The sequence below is a fragment of the Microcaecilia unicolor genome, chromosome 6 (assembly GCF_901765095.1).
Source record: "Microcaecilia unicolor chromosome 6, aMicUni1.1, whole genome shotgun sequence".
Classification (NCBI taxonomy): domain Eukaryota; kingdom Metazoa; phylum Chordata; class Amphibia; order Gymnophiona; family Siphonopidae; genus Microcaecilia; species Microcaecilia unicolor.
In genome coordinates, this window is record NC_044036.1 from 248503712 (window position 1) to 248521999 (window position 18288).

Here is an 18288-nt window from a genome sequence, read left to right on the forward strand (position 1 = left end):
TCTTATGTTTGTTTATTTATATTTTGCTCACACCTTTTTCAGTAGTAGCTCAAGGTGAGTTACATTCAGGTACTCTGGATAGTTCTCTGTCCCAGGATTCATGAGTGAGATGGCTTTTCTCCAGGAATGGAAGAGAGAAACTGATGAATCAGGTTCCTTGTGTGCATACCAATTACATCTGTACCATCTACTGAAATCCATGTGATGGGGGCTTCAAAGTGGAACTAAGCCAACCCCCCCCCCCCCCCCAAAAAAAAAAAAAACTCCAAAACAAACCAGCCACTGCAGGTACAAGAAAATACGACTATACTTTAAAATGTGATGTATTAGTAGGCATATTGGTGCTAATTCAATAAAATGATTACAGTCTTAAGGCAGGAATCCAGAGGGGGTGGGTGGTGTGTGTGTTGAGAGAGTTGTTTTCTTAAAACTACTCCTGTATCTAAGGTGGAAGGCCTATTATATTTGTGTAAGGGGACCTTATTTCAAATGTTTCCCACTGATATATTAAATTTTAAGCTTGTGTATGTACAATTGAAGGTTCTTTACAATGGGTTCTTGTTCTACAAGGCTTATGTTCTGTTCTCAAGGCAATGGGATGTAAAGTTCTTGATCAAAACAGGTTGTGTTCAGTCCATTTTTTAGCTTCCAACATACGAAATATCCAAAGAAATTACCCTATATATATAATATATTTTGAGACCAAACATTTTCAGGCACGGGTAATTTCTTTGGATAATTAGATAAGTACATAAGTAATGCCACACTGGGAAAAGACCAAGGGTCCATCGAGCCCAGCATCCTGTCCACGACAGCGGCCAATCCAGGCCAAGGGCACCTGGCAAGCTTCCCAAATGTACAAACATTCTATACATGTTATTCCTGGAATTGTGGATTTTTCCCAGTCCATTTAGTAGCGGTTTATGGACTTGTCCTTTAGGAAACCGTCTAACCCCTTTTTAAACTCTGCCAAGCTAACCGCCTTCACCACGTTCTCTGGCAACGAATTCCAGAGTTTAATTTCGCATTGGGTGAAGAAAAATATTCTCTCTGATTTATTTTAAATTTACTACACTGTAGTTTTATCGCATGCCCCCTAGTCCTAGTATTTTTGGAAAGCGTGAACAGACGTTTCACATCCACCTGTTCCACTCCACTCATTATTTTATATACCTCTATCATGTCTCCCCTCAGCCGTCTCTTCTCCAAGCTGAAAAGCCCTAGTCTCCTTAGTCTTTCTTCATAGGGAAGTCGTCCCATCCCCACTATCATTTTTGTCGCCCTTCGCTGCACCTTTTCCAATTCCACTATATCTTTCTTGAGATGCGGCGACCAGAATTGAACACAATACTCAAGGTGCGGTCGCACCATGGAGCGATATATTGGCATTATAACATCCTCACACCTGTTTTCCATACCTTTCCTAATAATACCCAACATTCTATTCGCTTTCTTCGCCGCAGCAGCACACTGAGCAGAAGGTTTCAGTGTATTATCGACGACGACACCCAGATCCCTTTCTTGGTCCATAACTCCTAACGTGGAACCTTGCATGACATAGCTATAATTCGGGTTCTTTTTCCCACATGCATCACCTTGCACTTGCTCAAATTAAACGTCATCTGCCATCTAGCCGCCCAGTCTCCCAGTCTCGTAAGGTCCTTCTGTAATTTTTCACAATCCTGTTGCGAGTTAACGACTTTGAATAACTTTGTGTCATCAGCAAATTTAATTACCTCGCTAGTTACTCCCATCTCTAAATAGTTTATAAATATATTAAAAAGCAGCGTATGTTGGTCTACACCAGAATCCAAAAATGTTAATATACCAGTAAACCTAAATATTTTTCTTCTTTTGTCGGGGCCATTGCTCAAACATGGGCACTAAAACGCACAATGCAAAACCCCATAGCATAACAGCACAGAAAAATAGCTAAGTGATGCTCAAAGGAAATGATATGCAAATACGCATGGTTAATCTTGTGCTCAATAACATGCACCCAAACCTGGCATTATGTTTAAATCATTTTTATTGATGGTATGAAACAATACATTCGAACAATCTTCCATTAAGCCAACATCTACCATCATTTTATATATGTCCTTCCCTACTCTATCTTACCCCTTCCCTTCCCTATTCTCCCCTCCTGTCCCTCTAACCCATCTCTTACTCCCCCAGTTATTAATATTCACAGCTTACAACAATGACACATAATTACATATTCAATAATAGGCTTCTTGCCTCCGAGGGCATGGTATCAAGGAATGGGCTCCATCTGACTATAAATAAGTCAAGCTCTGCGCGAGGCCTTTCCTTACATGCTAGTCTCTCCAACCTCATCAAAAGTATCATTTGAGTTCTCCATATCTGAATCGATGGCTCTTTGACCTCCAACCAGTCTGCTAAGATAGATTTCTTTGCTATCATGATGGCTCTTTTCACAAATGCAGAATAACCTTTAGGTCTCGGCCTGCTGAGCTGCGGTTTACCAAACAACAGTAAGGGCGAATATGTCCATCTTGTCTTCCATAGTTTTGTTATTTGTCTAACTAGGCTAGTCCAGAACTGCACTACTCGGGGACAACTCCAGAACATATGCCCCAGAGTTGCTCCAGCCTCTCCACACTTGGGGCAAGCCCCGTCCGGAGATAAACCCATGTGGAAAGCCCTTCGCGGTGGAATATATAGTCGGAGGGCAAACTTGTATTGAGTCTCCCAGTACGCGGCCCAATTGGTTGTTTGTTTTATTGTCAATACATGTTCCTTAAACATGCTAGGAGTTACCTGCACCAATAGCTCCTTACTCCAGTCGCTAGCATACTTAGCATAGTCCAGTTCCGACTTGGTGTCTTTTATATGCCTGTGGTGGTATGATAATGGTACTTTCTGCTGCGAGTTTAAGGACAAAGCTGCTGGAAGTTCCTCTTGAATATCCTCTGCAAGTGCTTCCCAGGGCAAATTGGTCACATAGTGTTTTAGTTGCCAGTAGTGAAACTGGTCCTTAGGTCCTAGAAGCTTTAGGCCTTGTAACTGCCTATAAGATTGCAGTCTCCCATTTTCCGTGAGTATGGGTTGTAAATACGTGACTCCTTGTTTTGTCCATCTAGTAAATATAGAGTATAGGGTACCTGGTGGGAATTCCGGGTTTCCTCCTATTGGCAAAAGTGGAGTCACTTTGTAGGAACAATGATGCAATTTACATAGCCACCTCCAGGTCTTTTGGGCAGTAGGCAATATGTGAGATATCTCCAACGTTGGTGATATTTTACATTGTAATCCATGGAGTAAACTACTAAAATGGAATGGTTTGCACAACTCCAGTTCAATTTTTGTTGCTGAAAAATCTGTAGAGTTTCTAAACCAGTCATTTAAATGTCTCATAGCACAAGCTATGGTTAAGGATCTGATGTTCAACAGTCCCAATCCTCCATACTCTCTTGGGGAGCTTACCATGTCCAAAGATAACCTGGGTTTCTTCCCTCTCCATAGAAATTTTGTCAGGGCAATAGTCAACTGTTTTTCATCTATACCTTTCAAGTATATTGGTAACATTTGAAATACATATAACCAACATGGTATTACCATCATGTTGTATAAAGCTATGCGTCCTAACAGTGAAATGGGTAACCCTTGCCATCGTGCCAACTTTGATATCGTTTCTGACAATAACCTGGGGACATTAGAGTCATATAATTTAGACAGATCTTGTGGTATGTGTACCCCTAAGTATTTAATTATAGCCCGCGGTTTCAACTGCAGGTCATTGGCCACCCATGACTCCACCCCCTGAGGGTACACCTGCATAATATTAGATTTCTGTAAATTTACCTTGAAACCTGATAGGCCTCCAAAGGCAGTTGTGCATTGTATTAACTTAGAGACTGACATTTCTGGTCGTGTTGTCACTATCAAAAGATCATCCGCAAAGGCCATCACCTTGACATTGTCCCCTCCCACCTCCACCCCGGGAATATCTGGCTCCCTAACTAGGGTCCTCAACAGAGGTTTGATCGCCAATAGAAACAGTGCGGGGGAGAGGGGGCATCCCTGCCTGGTTCCTCGGGCTATTGGGAATTGTGGTGTGCGAGCTCCATTCACTAGCACTGCAGCTGTCGGGTGAGTATATAAGGCCTGAATCGCCCGTTGTACCCATCCCCGAATCCCAAGGAAATAAAGTACCTCAAACAAGTAATCCTAGTCTACAGAGTCAAAAGCCTTCTCGGCATCTAAGCTAACTAGCACTGACTGGGTCTTTGAATGTTGGCAGTGTCCCATTGCTAGTAGTAGTCGCCTCACATTAACTACTGATTGTCGGTTGCGAACAAACCCTACCTGTGTTGAGTTTATTAAGCGGGGAAGATATGCATGGAGTCTATTGGAGAGCAATTTGGCCAAGATTTTAACGTCAACGTTTATTAAGGAGATTGGCCTATAAGAATCCGCTTGTGTATCTGGTCTCCCTGGCTTTAAAAGCAGGGTTATAAGTGCCTCATTCGCATGAGTTGGGAACGCTTGTTGACTTATCACCTCTTCAAAATAGTCCTGAAGGGCTCCTATCACCATGGGCCCTAGGATTTTATAAAACTCACTTGTATAGCCATCAGGGCCAGGAGCTGAATGTAGGGGCAAAGATTTAATAATTTCTTGCAGCTCTTTCCCTGACATAGGGATTTCTAGGGCCCTTGCCTCCTCACTCGTTAGCTGTTCCATACCTGCTTTTCGGAGGTAGTTATGAATGGCTTCTGTATCTGGTGGGAGTCCCTGCTTATACATTGAGCTAAAGAACTCTTGGAAAACCTGTGCTATGTTCTCTCTTTTATGTTGTATCTCTCCCTTTCTGTTCCTTACCGCTGTTATTACACGGGGACCTCCCTTGTGCTTGACCAAGCTCGCCAGTAGTGTCCCTGTTCTGTTACCAAACCTCTGGAGTTTGTATTTCCTAAATATTAATGTCTTGGTAGCTCTCTCCTGAAGCATGGTGTTTAATGCTATTTTAGCAGTTTGCATTTGGTCTTTGTGTTGGGTGCTAGGGGTTTGGATAAATCTACGCTTTGCTTTTTGGAGCTTTTTCTCCAGATTAACTATGGCCCCCGTCAGTCTGCGTTCTCGTCTTGCTGTATATGCAATAATGTTGCCTCGTATAACTGCTTTTGCTGCTGGCCAGAAAATAGCAGGGCGGTCTTTATACTCTGAATTAAGTTCTGCAAACTCTGCCCATTTCCCTTGTACATAACTTTGAAAGTCTCTGTTCGAGGTTAGATAGGACGGGAACCGCCACCCCACAGCACCGTGACCTTTCTCTGTTACTTTCAGGTCTACCCATACCATCGCGTGATCTGTTACCTCTTCTGGACCAATTTCCACTACCTCCACTTGGGAGAATATTTTCTTATCTATTAGAATGTAATCTATTCTAGAAAAAGTGCCGTGCGCTCTTGACAAATGTGTATATTCCCGCTCTTCTGGGTGTAGTGTCCGCCATGCATCTACAACATGGAGCTCTTGCATGAAGTGATGTAGAGCTCTGGCGCCAGTTCCCCCCCGCGCTGCACGTCTAGGCGTTGAGCAATCTAGCGTTGGGTCTGCTACTAGGTTAAAGTCACCCAAAACCAACAATGGGAGGGATCTATAAAGTATGCATGTTTGTACTATCTGATCATAGAAGGCCTTATTGTACAAATTCGGTCCATATACCGCCACTACCAAATATTCTTTGTGATGTAACCATAATTGGATAATTATGAATCCCCCTTGTGGGTCACTGGATATTAACTGGGATTTCGCCACTAGGCCTTTGCGAATTAAAATTGCTACTCCTCGTTTTCTTCCTTCAGCTGATGTAGCATGCACTTCTCCCACCCAACCTCGCTTTAGTTTTTGGTGTTCCTCTGGGGTTAATCGCGTTTCCTGCAGGCAGGCTATGTCTGCTTTATGACTCTTTAAAGCTGCCAGGATCTTAGTCCTTTTTATTGGGGACGTGATACCTCCCACATTCCACGTCAGGAACCTAGTTGATGCAGCCTTAGAGATGTTTTGGAATTAAGTGTCTAACTGTTAGGTTATTTCTTTTTAATTTAGCCCCCGGTGCCCAGCTCACCGTGGCCACTCTCCCCTTCCTGTCGCCAGGTTCTGTACATTCTTGCTGTCTCAATAGTCCTACAATTCCGTTTTTATTTTTGTATGACCTATATCTATCTTCCTCAATGGGTCCACATTCCTTAAATTCCGCCATGTGTGCCTTGCATTTTATCCTCTTTCTCCCTTCCCTATCTCCCCCCTCCTTCCTTCCCTCCCTTCCATTCCCTGCCCGCCCAACCCTCCATTCTTCCCTGCCATTAACCCCTCACTCTCCTTCCCGGACAACGGTTGGGGGAGTGTAGATCTAATGATGGTGAGTTGCCCCCCCTCCCACCTTGGATCATATCTTAGGAAACGAAACCTTTACATGTATATAACTTATCTGCACATATTATCAGTTGAAATCAACCCTACATGAACAGCATATGTAAACCAGAATTCTAGTGAACTTAACTCAATGTCCTGCATTTTAGGTGCTCTCCCTTTCAGCAGAAGCGCCCGTTCCAAATGCAGGCCCTGATGGCTTGTCTACCACGTGCTCTGAATCCTCAGCCTTGTTCTGAGTCCATGGAGTTATCATATTTTAGTCCTTGTTGTGCTTCTTGTGGTGTTGCAAAAGTTCTCCACGAGCCGTCAATTTGCACCTTTAGTAGCGCTGGGTATAGCAGCATAAATCGTTGTTTGTCAGTTACCAAGCGTCGGCAGATAGGCCCAAAGCCCCTCCGCCTCTCTTGCACTGCTATGGAGTAGTCTTGGAATACTTTTATGGGTGAGCCTTCAAAGGTCAATGTGGCCCACTTCGATCGAGCCCCTCGCAAGATTTCTTCTTTATGCACAAAATTGTGTACCTTTATAATTACAGCCCTTGGCCTTGTTCCTGTATTGTTCCGCTTCCCCAATCGGTGCGCGCGTTCCAGGCACAACGGCCCTACACTATCAGAGAGTGCGAATTCTGATTTTAGCCAGCGCTCGAGCTGAAAAGAGAGGGAGCGGTCCGGAACCGACTCAGGTACTCCAATTATTCGGAGGTTCGACCTCCTAGATCGATTTTCCAGATCGTCAAGATGCTGAGTAAGAGCTCCAAGCTCGCGTTGCAGGTCTTTTATCTCGGACGCCTTAGCTGACTCAGTATCTTCAATTTCAGAAACTCGCACTTCTAATTCCCCGGTCCTTCGGGTCGTTTCATCCAAGCGCGATTCCATTCCCGCTGTTTGTTCGGAAAGCTTAGAAAACTGCGGTGCCAGGGCAGATTGTACCGCTTCTGTTAGTTGAGACAGCTGTGCTGGGGTAAATGCTGGAACACCGTCTGGCTTCGGGCTCGGCGCCATCTTGTTCTCTCCCTGCCCGCGTTGTTTTTCGGCCTCTTTCTTTGCCGTCCTGGTCGACATCACCCTCTGTTCGCGCACTACAAAGTGGTCCATAAACTTTGCTGCTGAGTAGTGCCCAGGATTTGTTCGTTCCCGAATTTTGTTGATTCTGTCGGGTTTAAGGGGGGAGCTAACCCAGGAGAAAGCCAAGACACGTCTGCTCTCTCTCTGTCCATCACGTGATCCCAAACCTGGCATTAATGACATATTAATGTCAGCAGTAGCTTTGAGCATAGGCCCCTCAATTTGTAGTGGTTCTGCTTTGAATGATATAATAATTGAAATGCTCACACCCTTCACCTGCCTGCATCTGAGAAGGGAAGGAAAGGCTTGTCCCCCCTCACCATCCATCTTTATACCAGTATGTTGTCCTGCCTGCCCCACTCTGAGAAGAAATGGTTCCCTTCCCCTGTCAGACAAGTCAGGTGACGTGGGTAACTGGAGCTGATATAATACAACTTGTACTAAGTTTGTTAATTATTCAGCAGCAAGTACCTCTAGCCATTTGTTTAGCAGGTGACTGATACTTATAATGGAATTTAATTTTTCTGTTGAAGTTTTATAAGCTTGATGTCACAGTGATGATGATTTGGGGGCCAGTGCTCAAAGGCTTGCCATAGTCTTCACTATACTGTGAAATTAGTGCCAAAAAATTGCTGTGGTCTGCTGAAACTAATGAGCGTGCAAATTACTGCTGTTAAAATTCAGCAGTAGTCTGCAGCTCAGTGCTAAATGTCAACATTCCTGTCTGTGTCTGAGCAGCCCCCCCCCCCCCCCCCCCCCCACATGACCACCACCACTTCCTCCTGACCTGACACACTCTTCCCGTAGTATAAATAAAATGCCTTGGCTCCCTTTCCACCCACAAACAAATTGCCTGGTAGTATAGTAGTCCCCCCCCCCCCCCCCCAAAAAAAAAAAAAAATCCCTGGTAGTCTAGTAGACCTTCCCACCTACCTAGCCACCCTCCCTGACTCTCGCACAAGGTAGGAACGATGCCTCTAGGCACCATCATCTGCAAAATGCCAGTGGCACAGTGCATCCAGGGAGGCACCAGGTGGGGCCCTTTTACCATATAAGAGAGGGTATGGGGTCAGGGGCCTTGGCTTAGGGTTATTTATGGGAGAGGGGCCCTGCTAGACAGGCAGGGATTTTAGGAGGGGGGGACTGAGGGGAAGGAGGGGACTACTCGACTACCAGGGGATTTGTGTGTGGTGGAGGGGGGGCTGGGGGCTACCTGGCCACCAGGGCATTTTTTTTTAACAGGGGAGGGGGACATTAGCACACCAGGAATTTAATATGGGGGTGGTGAGGAGTTAAACCAAAAGAGGGTCCAAATCTTCCGCAAAGCACACAAGCAACCACAAGAAGAGTGGAAGAAACCAAAAGGACTAGACTGGAGACCGCAAATAGTAAGAGCACCAAAATAGTTTTATTAGGACCCTACACGGTCCGTGTTTCGACCAAAAAGGCCTTCCTCAGGGTCTAAAACAAAACAAGATAAAATGATATGATATAAAAACAATAGTGACATTGAAACACAAAACCATAAAAATCTAAAAACATGTGATATCACAAATCGTTACAAAAAATATAAATAAAGGTGCGACGATTTGAAATAATCCAAAATAACAATAAAAGCCAAAGCTGCATAATATAGGCGTGAAAATGTTATGATGCTGTTTCAAACATCCAAAGCCACATACATGAGTACTTATATTAAAACTATATATATAGTGTGAATTTATATGTGATAAAAAGGCACTAAACGGAATAAATACAGGGGGTAGAAACGGATCGCGGGCAAGACAGACAAATCTTACATCCATATCTTGCGACTGACAGCGTCCTCCCTCATTGGAAGCTCCAGAGGGCCCTGCCCTGCCAGGCAGTCTTTCAGTCGAGTGATTCGTACTAGCACATGTTGCATTGTGTCACCTAGCCATGTTGGACGGTCTGAAACGGCTGTGCTGCACAACTACAGAGTTAACCATCGATCAGCTGTTGGTCATCGTTGGAGATGCCCGATAGTGCCTCTTCCTGCCAAATATGATGTTTCTTCTCGGCTCTGCTGTCCTGTTCGCCTAACTCCAAGATTCCCAGCGAGTCAAGACCTGATTCTGGACTTTTCCTTTTCCTTCCTTCCTCCTCTTTCTTTTACTTTTCTCTCCCATACCTGCCTGTTTATTTGTTTTAAGATTGTATTTTTATTCCCTTCCTTCTCCCTCTTTCCATTCCTTCTCCCTTTTCATTGTAATTATTTTATTAGTTCATTGTAAGCCGCTTTGGGGCTGCAAAACTCTGGCAAAAGGCAGGGTATAAATGACCTTAAATAAATAAATCTATTTAAAAAACTGCATTTGGCTTTTATTGTTGTTTTGGATTATTTCAAATCGTCGCACCTTTATTTATATTTTTTGTAATTTGTGATATCACATGTTTTTAGATTTTTATGGTTTTAATTGTGTTTCAATGTCACTATTATATGTTTTGTACCAAATTTTTTTGATGTGTTTTTATATTATACTAGTAAAACAGGCCCGTTTCTGACACAAATGAAACGGGCGCTAGCAAGGTTTTCCTCGGAGTGTGTATGTTTGAGAGAGTATGTGTGAGATTGACTGTGTTTGAGAGAGAGAGAGTGAGACTGCTGGGTGCGAGTGTGTCGTTTCTGTCCCCCCTCTAGCCACCCAGCGATTCTACTTTTTCCCTTGCCCCCCCCTCCAGCCACCCACCGATGCTCTTCTCTCCCCTGCCCCCCCTCCAGCCACCCAGCGATTCTCCTCTCTCCCCTGCCCCCCTCCAGCCACTCCTCCACTTTAATCAGCATACATTAAATTCCCCCCATGTGCTACAGAAAAGCACCGAGCACATCCTATATAATAAAACGCACCTCCAACGTTCTGAAGCAGAGGAAATGAAGCATTTGTGCGCTCTGTAAGGCTCCATCTCCTCAATTGATGACACGTAGTTCCGGAACGTTGCAGGAATGCTTGAAGGCTTCACTTCCTCGGCTTCAGAATGTTGGAGGTGCGCTTTATTATGTAGGATAATTTTATCTTTTGTTTTAGACCCCTGAGGAAGGCCTTTTTGGCCGAAACACGGACCGTGTAGGGTCCTAATAAAACTATTTTGGCGCTCTTACTATTTGCGATCTCCAGTCTGGTACTTTTGGTTTCTTCCGCTCTTCTTGTGGTTGCTGGTGGTGAGGAGGTGTCAGCTTGGAAAGCAATCGGAGGTATGGGGGCCCACTAGACTACCATGGAGGAATTTTTAAGTTGTTTGAGTAGGGCAGGGTTGGGGAGAAGGAGGGGAGGCTGCTAGGGACCAGTGCACCAAGCAGTCTGGGGAAGGTGGTCAGTTTGGAGGGAGACGAGGGCTGCTGCTATGCACACAATACACTGAAAGCTAAACATTGAATTGTGATAAAAATCACAAACCTGGCTCCTACTGAAATGTGAGGAGGGCAAGAAGTGCTTCTGTGAGTGCATTGTAGACAATTGTAGAGTGGAGGAGTGGCCTAGTGGTTAGGGTGGTGGACTTTGGTCCTGAGGAACTGAGTTTGATTCCCACTTCAGGCACAGGCAGCTCCTTGTGACTCTGGCAAGTCACTTAACCCTCCATTGCCCCATGTAAGCCGCATTGAGCCTGACATGAGTGGGAAAGCGTGGGGTACAAATGTAAAAACAACCAGGAAATGGGGTAACTAGGGAAACATTCGATAACTAGGACTATGCCTGGCCCATATTTGTAAGGCTGGCTGTGCTAAGTATGTTCCCCATAGAGAAGTAGAGCTAGGTACAACACTATTTGTAAACTCTCTACACTTGAAGCCAGAACTAGATGCCTAGTGCGGGATCCTTGAGGGCCACAAATCCAGTTGGATTTTCAAGATTGCCACCATGAATATACATGAAATCTGTTTGCACAATGATTTTCATGTACTGCTTCCAATCTCATGCATATTTATGGTGACAGTCTTGAAAACCCATAGTGGTTGCCTGCCCTAGTGGAGGGAGCTGCAGACAAAGCAAGGGTTCAAATTCTGTTTATTCTCCTGATAGCCCTTGTGACCTTGGACAAATCACTTTATATCTCCTTGTTTTCAGGCCCCAAACGGCAAATAAGTCCTCTGGTTGAGGTATAGTAAATCGTTTAGAAATTCAAGGTCAAAGTAACCAAACAAAATTTGAGGGGAGCCTAACAAAAGTATAAGGATGGGACAGGAGTGGAGAGGAATGGATCCATGGGCTTAAGTCAACCACCAAAAGGATTGTTTGTGGTCTGTTACATAGATATTGCAGTACTCTGACATTAGAGCCTGTTGAGGGTTCTGCATCAGTGGAGGCACTTTTGTACCTAATTTGTTCTGGTTGTCTTATAACTATTTGAATTGAAAACTCTCTAGTTTTGTTTTGTGGTAACCACCAATGTCATGAATGCTGATTAAAAAAAAAAACGGTTGCATCTCCTCTTTCATAGTAACATACGTAGTAGATGATGGCAGAAAAAGACCTGCACGGTCCATCCAGTCTGCCCAACAAGATAACTCATATGTGCTAATTTTGTGTATACCCTACTTTGATTTGTACCTGTGTTCTTCAGGGCACAGACCGTATAAGTCTGCCCAGCACTATCCCCGCCTCCCAACCACCGGCTCTGGCACAGACCGTATAAGTCTGCCCAGCACTATCCCCGCCTCCCAACCACCGGCTCTGGCACAGACCGTATAAGTCTGCCCAGCACTATTCCTGCCTCCAAACCACCAGTCCCGCTTCCCACCACCGGCATCTCCTCTTTCCATAGAGCATGGTCGCTGCTAGACAACTATTAGGCATATTTTCAAAGCACTTAGCCTTCCAAAGTTCCATAGGTTTCTGTGGAACTTTGAAAGGCTAAGTGCTTTGAAAATATGCCCCTATGTGACTTGTGAAGGGAATTAGCTCTCTAAAGTATGTTATTCATACTGTCCTGTTTTATTTTTATGAGCTCACTGTATGTTTTTTTTTGTTTGGGATTTTTGTGTTTTTCTTCATTGTTCCATATTATATGCTGTTATATGTTTTTATAAATATTATGTTGCTTTAAAATCAATAAATAAAGTTTAAAAAAAAGTGGAGAATTTGCTTGTCTCGTACCCCATTGTGTTCTGGATATTGTCAGTAACTTAGATCACTCGTGAAAGATGTGGTGATAAGAGAACGGCTCTCGAGCCTCCCCCCATCCCCAGTGAAATGATATCAGAAATGGTGTACAATGAATAAGCCCCCAAATGAGTGGACTGCTTGACCTAAGAGCTGGTTAAGGTGTTTGGATGTATGGTATTGTAATTAGCATCAACCACCTCTTTGGAAGGAAACTTTTTTTTTTTTTTTTTCTTTTTTTTTTTTCTTTTAAAGGCACATGTGATTTTTGTGTTATCATACTAGATAAACTCTTCCAGAACCATAAGAGCAAAATGCTAGTGTTAGCACTCATTTTTTCTTAGGTTAAGTGTTAAGTACTTGTGCTATTGTTTTGGAAGAGTAATGTCTTTCATTCCCTGTGTATATTACTTATCTAGAATGATAAAACAATACTTATATTGACAAACATTTTCTGTCTAACCTATAGTTACCTCCTGGAAAGCAAGGTCTGACTGGCTTATGCAGCATCATAGAGCATGGTAGTCATACTATTTGATCATATTTAAACTTGTGCTGTGTAGAGTTTTAAGGTTTGGGTCTTTTCTACCTAAATCCCCTTAGTGTGAGCTTTTCCCATGACTTGCACTGCTGGAGTTTTTTCAGTTTTCACCGAGGTTTACTCAGATACTCATAACTTGAATCATAGCTAAGTGTGAATCTTTCAATACGGTTAATGGCTTTCCGTCAAATAGAAAAAGGGGATCTTACTTCTAACTGCTGATGGAGCAAAGTAAAAGTTTTGTTGTCAATTCCCCTTCATTGGAAGTGTGAGACAGTAAGATGATTGTTTGGGGCTTGTACTTTAGGGGGTGCATAGCTACCTGAGGGGGTGATGCAGTAAGCCTCATGGTAGAGGTTCAACTCTACTGCAAAATGCCACCAGAAAAATACCATAGCATGCTGTAATCAATGAGCATGCAAATTACTGCTGTGTTAAAAATGCAACAGTAATGCGCAGCTCGTGGATTTAAAGTCGCCTTTCCTGACGGTGCTTGAGGAAGGGTGGCAGTAATACAAAATAAAGCCCCCAAAGTTGAGCATGCTGTGGCATTTTTCCCGCCTGATCCAAACGGTGTCCCTCCCATGTGTGTAGTGGCACCCCTTCCTTCTGCCCATCCAAAAATGTAAAGACATGTTCCTAGTGGCACCCAGTACCCTCCCCCCCCCAACCCAATACCTGTTAATGGCCATTGGCTCCTGCCTCTGGCGCAGTTATTTTGAAAATGACAGCTGCTGCTCCACCCAGTATATTTTGCCATATAAGAGGTAGGAGCAGCCAGTTTCAGAATGACTGCACTGGAGGCAGGAGCCTGTGGGCATGGCTCTTGCCATTAAGAGGTAGCAGCTCTGGGGGTGGGGGGTTCTTCTAGACACTAGTCATGCCTTTAAAATTCTGGGAGGGAAGGAGAGAGACTGACCAGTTGCAGTCCGTCAGGCCACTAGACACCAGGTAAACAGCTTCTTCCTGAGGGAGGGGGTGTGCAACAGGAATAAAACAAAACCTAAAGAGGTGGGAGAGAATGGGGTTGGGTGATTTTGGGGAAATGGAACAGAGGAAGGAGATGCTGACTGCAGGAACTCAAGATGTGGCCGTAGGTTTCTGGCCTTGAGCTCCTGCAGTAGACATCAGTGAACAGCTTGGTGTGCTGTGAGGTAGCTTAATTGGCTATTTATCATTTTATTAACTTGATAGACTACCTCTTTCGAGCATAAATTGAGGCAGTTTATATACAACTGTAGGGTACTTGCACTGTCCCGGTGGGAGTAGTATATTGTACCTGGGGCAACTAAGTGACAGAGCTGCAGAGGGAACTGAACCTGGTTCCTCAGGATCTCAACCCACTACTGACCATTAGGCAGCAGTGGGAATCAAACCCAGTTCCCCAGACTGCACTAATCATTAGGCCACTCCTCTACAGCATTTTAATATGCTGTGCGCTGATGTCTACCGCGGCAGCACAGAAGCCCTTTCAGCATACAGCAGCCATTAATGAGCAAGTAAATTGCTTGTTAAGGGCATGCTGTATGTAACCATTTCTATCTCTGCCCTGACCTCCTGTGTCTGCCTCTATATACAGACAATGATCCCTTGGAGCCCTGCCCCAGTGCCAGTTGGCTCTGTGGTAACCATGGTTACCTCCTGGCACTGCCTCAGTTACTTCTAAGAAAGCAGCTAGTATTTAATTCTAATGGTTAGAGCAGGGTTTTCTGCCTAGTCCTCAGGACACCCAGCTAGTCAGGTTTTCAGGAAATCCGCAATAATGCATGGTAAACTTGTATGCACTGCCTCCATTGTATGCAAATCTTACTTCATGCATTTTCACTGTGGGTATCTTGAAAAACTAAATGGCTAGGTATGTCCCAAGGAATGGGTTAGATGAACTTGATTTGCATTCACTTGCCATTATATGCAAATGTTTCATGCATATTCATTGTGGATATCCTGCAAACCTGACTGGCAAGGGGTACTCTAGGACTGGACTTGGGAAACACTGGGTTAGAGCAGCAGGTTGGAAACCAGGGCTCAAATCCCACAGTTCCCTCATGGGATCTTAGGCAAGTCACTTAATGCTCCATATATGTGGCCAAAATTCAGTACTGGCTTTTGGACAAACCTGTCCAGTCCAGCCCCCCCCCCCCCTTGTGATTATAGTCTGTTCTCCTTCTCCCCTGGCCTACATTTAATCTCTGGTCTAGTGGCCTAACTGGGGCAGGAGCAATCCCCATTCACTCTAGCCTGGTTCAACCCCCACCCCATGATCAGTCTCTCCTCCCCTGGCCTACCTTTAAATCTCTAGTGGCCTAACTAGGGCAGGAGCAATCCCAGGTCACTCCTCCTCCTCCCCCCCCCCCCCCGGCCTACATTTAATCTCTGGTCTAGTGGCCTAACCAGGGCAGGAGCAATCCCCAGTCACTCCTGCCGTCTGTTGTCAAAATGACAGGTCATGGCTGCCATTTTGACAGCAGATACTGCAGGGGCAGGAGTGACTGGGGGATTGCTCTGTCCCTGGTTAGGCCACTAGACCACCAGGGCTCCTAAGGTAAGCCCAGGAGGGTGTCACGGTTTTGGTCCGGGGGGGGGGGAGGGAAGAGTTATGGTTTCAGACAAATGTAGTGGCATTTTCAGTCGAAACGGAAACAAGGCTGCATTGAAATTTTAGTCTGATTTTTAGTGCCAAAACTGAAAATCAGTTGGCCTCTAATTTTATGTAGCACTGAGAAATGTCTACTATTATTGATGGGCAGCTGAGAAATTGTCTGCATGCTAGTCTTTGTCACTGTATAACAGGGCACAATTTTTCACAAATTGTAAAAGACGGATGTATTGCTGCTCTGTGAAATGGACATGCAGAGAAAACACAAGCATCCACTGTACTTTTGAAGTGTGTAAATTATAAGCACTGAATTTGTCCCGGGGATTCACAGTCTGTGCACTGTTCTCTTGTAAGCAGCAGAGTTTTGTGGAAAATGTATTCTAAATGCTCTGAGCCAACCTGATTGCACTTGCATCTGTCCTCTTTTAAATGTAAGTATCCAATTTAGGGATGTTTAGTTTTGATGCAGAAGGCTATAACTTTTGTACACAATTGTAATCGTTTACATTAAACCCATTACAAACCAGCTTTGTTACAGTGTGTGCACTTTTCAGTGGTGTATTTTTCCACTTCCTCTATTTGACAACTTGAGCATGGCTGTTCATTGGCTGTGTATGAAAAGACCTGGTAAAGGTCTCTCCTTTGAGTGATGGGGGCTGTATGGTGGTGGTGGTGGTAGTGGGATGCATTTATGCATACAAACAGATGCAGCTTCCCCAATAGGAGCTAAAGTCTAAATACTTTGAAATTTTTCAGATCACTTGTGATGTCACAGTGTGACAGTTGACACAGCCTGTTTTTCTCTTTATGTGGCTTTTGAATTTTGTCACTGGAGCTGTGACCTTGGCTCAAGTGATTAAGTGCAGTAACTTCCTTGACTGCCTACAGACTGGTACCAGGTGACTTTTTTTTTTTTTTTTTAATTTATTTTTTAAGTAACCTTAACTCGTCTGAATACTTCTAATACAAGTAAAACTTTTAAAGAGAAAGTGTTCTTGATAGGTCATAGGATGCATAGACAGGCCACTAGAGTTTTTTCAAAATATGAATTTGGCAGTTGTAACTTAAAGCTGCTGCTTGAACTTCTTATTTCCAACCTGACAGATGCTGGAAAGAATTGTACAAAAGGGTTGATTGTCAGCAAAATAATTCTAGGAAGAAGCTGGAAAGAATTGTATGAAAAGTTTTGAGTGTTAGCAAAATAATTCTAGGAAAATTTTAACAGTGTGAAGAGACTTGGCATAAGGGAAAAGACATAGGTTGGAAAATAGGCCCCTCAAAATATGGCTAATTTCTATGGGAAAAGGCATTCCAGTTTATGTAACATAAGAACATGGAGTGAAATGTAGGAGTTAAAAGAACAGGGCAAGGCAATTTGAGGAACTTCCTACTCTTCAAAAACCGCCATACTATCCCTGCAGTTGGCACACCACTTTGCATACACCCCCCACAAACACAAATCCTCTTCAGCTATCCCAGCAACCCTACAAGTTGCTCAGACTCAAAAACTACCGTACATGCTATAGGTAGGGCCAGATTAAGCCATTGGTATACTGGGCTAGATTCCGTAAACAGTGCTCAAAAATCAGTGCTGAATAAATTTGGCGCTCAATGCTGTTCTTTTAATGAGCATTCAAAGATGACGCCCACTATAGAATAGGATTGAGTACTATTTTGGGCGCTAAGACTTAATGGAAACCAGGTGTAAATTATCAGAGTCCAACTTGGGTGCACATCCCAGGTATAGTGCAAGCAAAGTTCAGGAACGCCCCTGGCCCTCCACGGCCAAACACCCTTTTGGGTTATGCACGTTGGGATTTGGGTGCACATCACTATAGAATAGCCCCTAGCTCCAAATTACCCAATTATTGGCACTGGGTTTTTTTTCAGTCAGTTTAGTTGGGTGGTGTTCTAAGATGTGCGATCAACTTTCGGTGCTGAATTTTGGGTGCCATATATAGAATATAGGGGAGTTTGTGTGCACTTGGTTTGGGGGGGGGGGGGGGGTCCTGTGAGATGCTTGAGGAGATTAGGATTTAGCTATTGAAGTGTGAGCTAAATCCAGTCAAATTAACAGTGAGACATTTAATGTCCAGAAACTAGGATGGCTAATGTCTGAACAATTTTTCTGACTTTATATGCAGTTCTCTAGTTCACCTGCACTCCTCCCCCCCCCCCCCCCCCCCCACACACACACACACATTAGACTTGTTTGCTTCCATTGGGGGCAATGCAGAAAGACAATTGGTTGAACTGTTTGTAGATGGTTCTCTATTGTAAAAATGAGAGAGAAATACCATTGTGAAGTAAAGACATTCTCTGATCTCCTCTCTACGGAAGATGGCGTGAGGGGTCCCCCAAGGCTCACCACTTACCAATACTATTCAACCTATGACCCCTAGCACGGTCACTATCCAAGGCAAGACTTTAACCCCTTCTTCCTTGTCATCAAGCAGATGAAGCCATTACGTATGGGTTATGTCCATCACCAGCAGGGGAGATAGAGAGCACTCAAACTTTCACAGTGCCCTCTTGGCCAGCTAGCTCCACTGCCTCTTCAGT

General features: G+C 44.1%; 1 protein-coding gene across 1 annotated transcript in view; it reads left to right on the plus strand.

The window, feature by feature from the left end:
• ARRDC1 (arrestin domain containing 1) overlaps window positions 1–18288 on the plus strand; it is a 221975-nt gene that overhangs the window by 1455 nt on the left and 202232 nt on the right. The window lies entirely within an intron of this gene.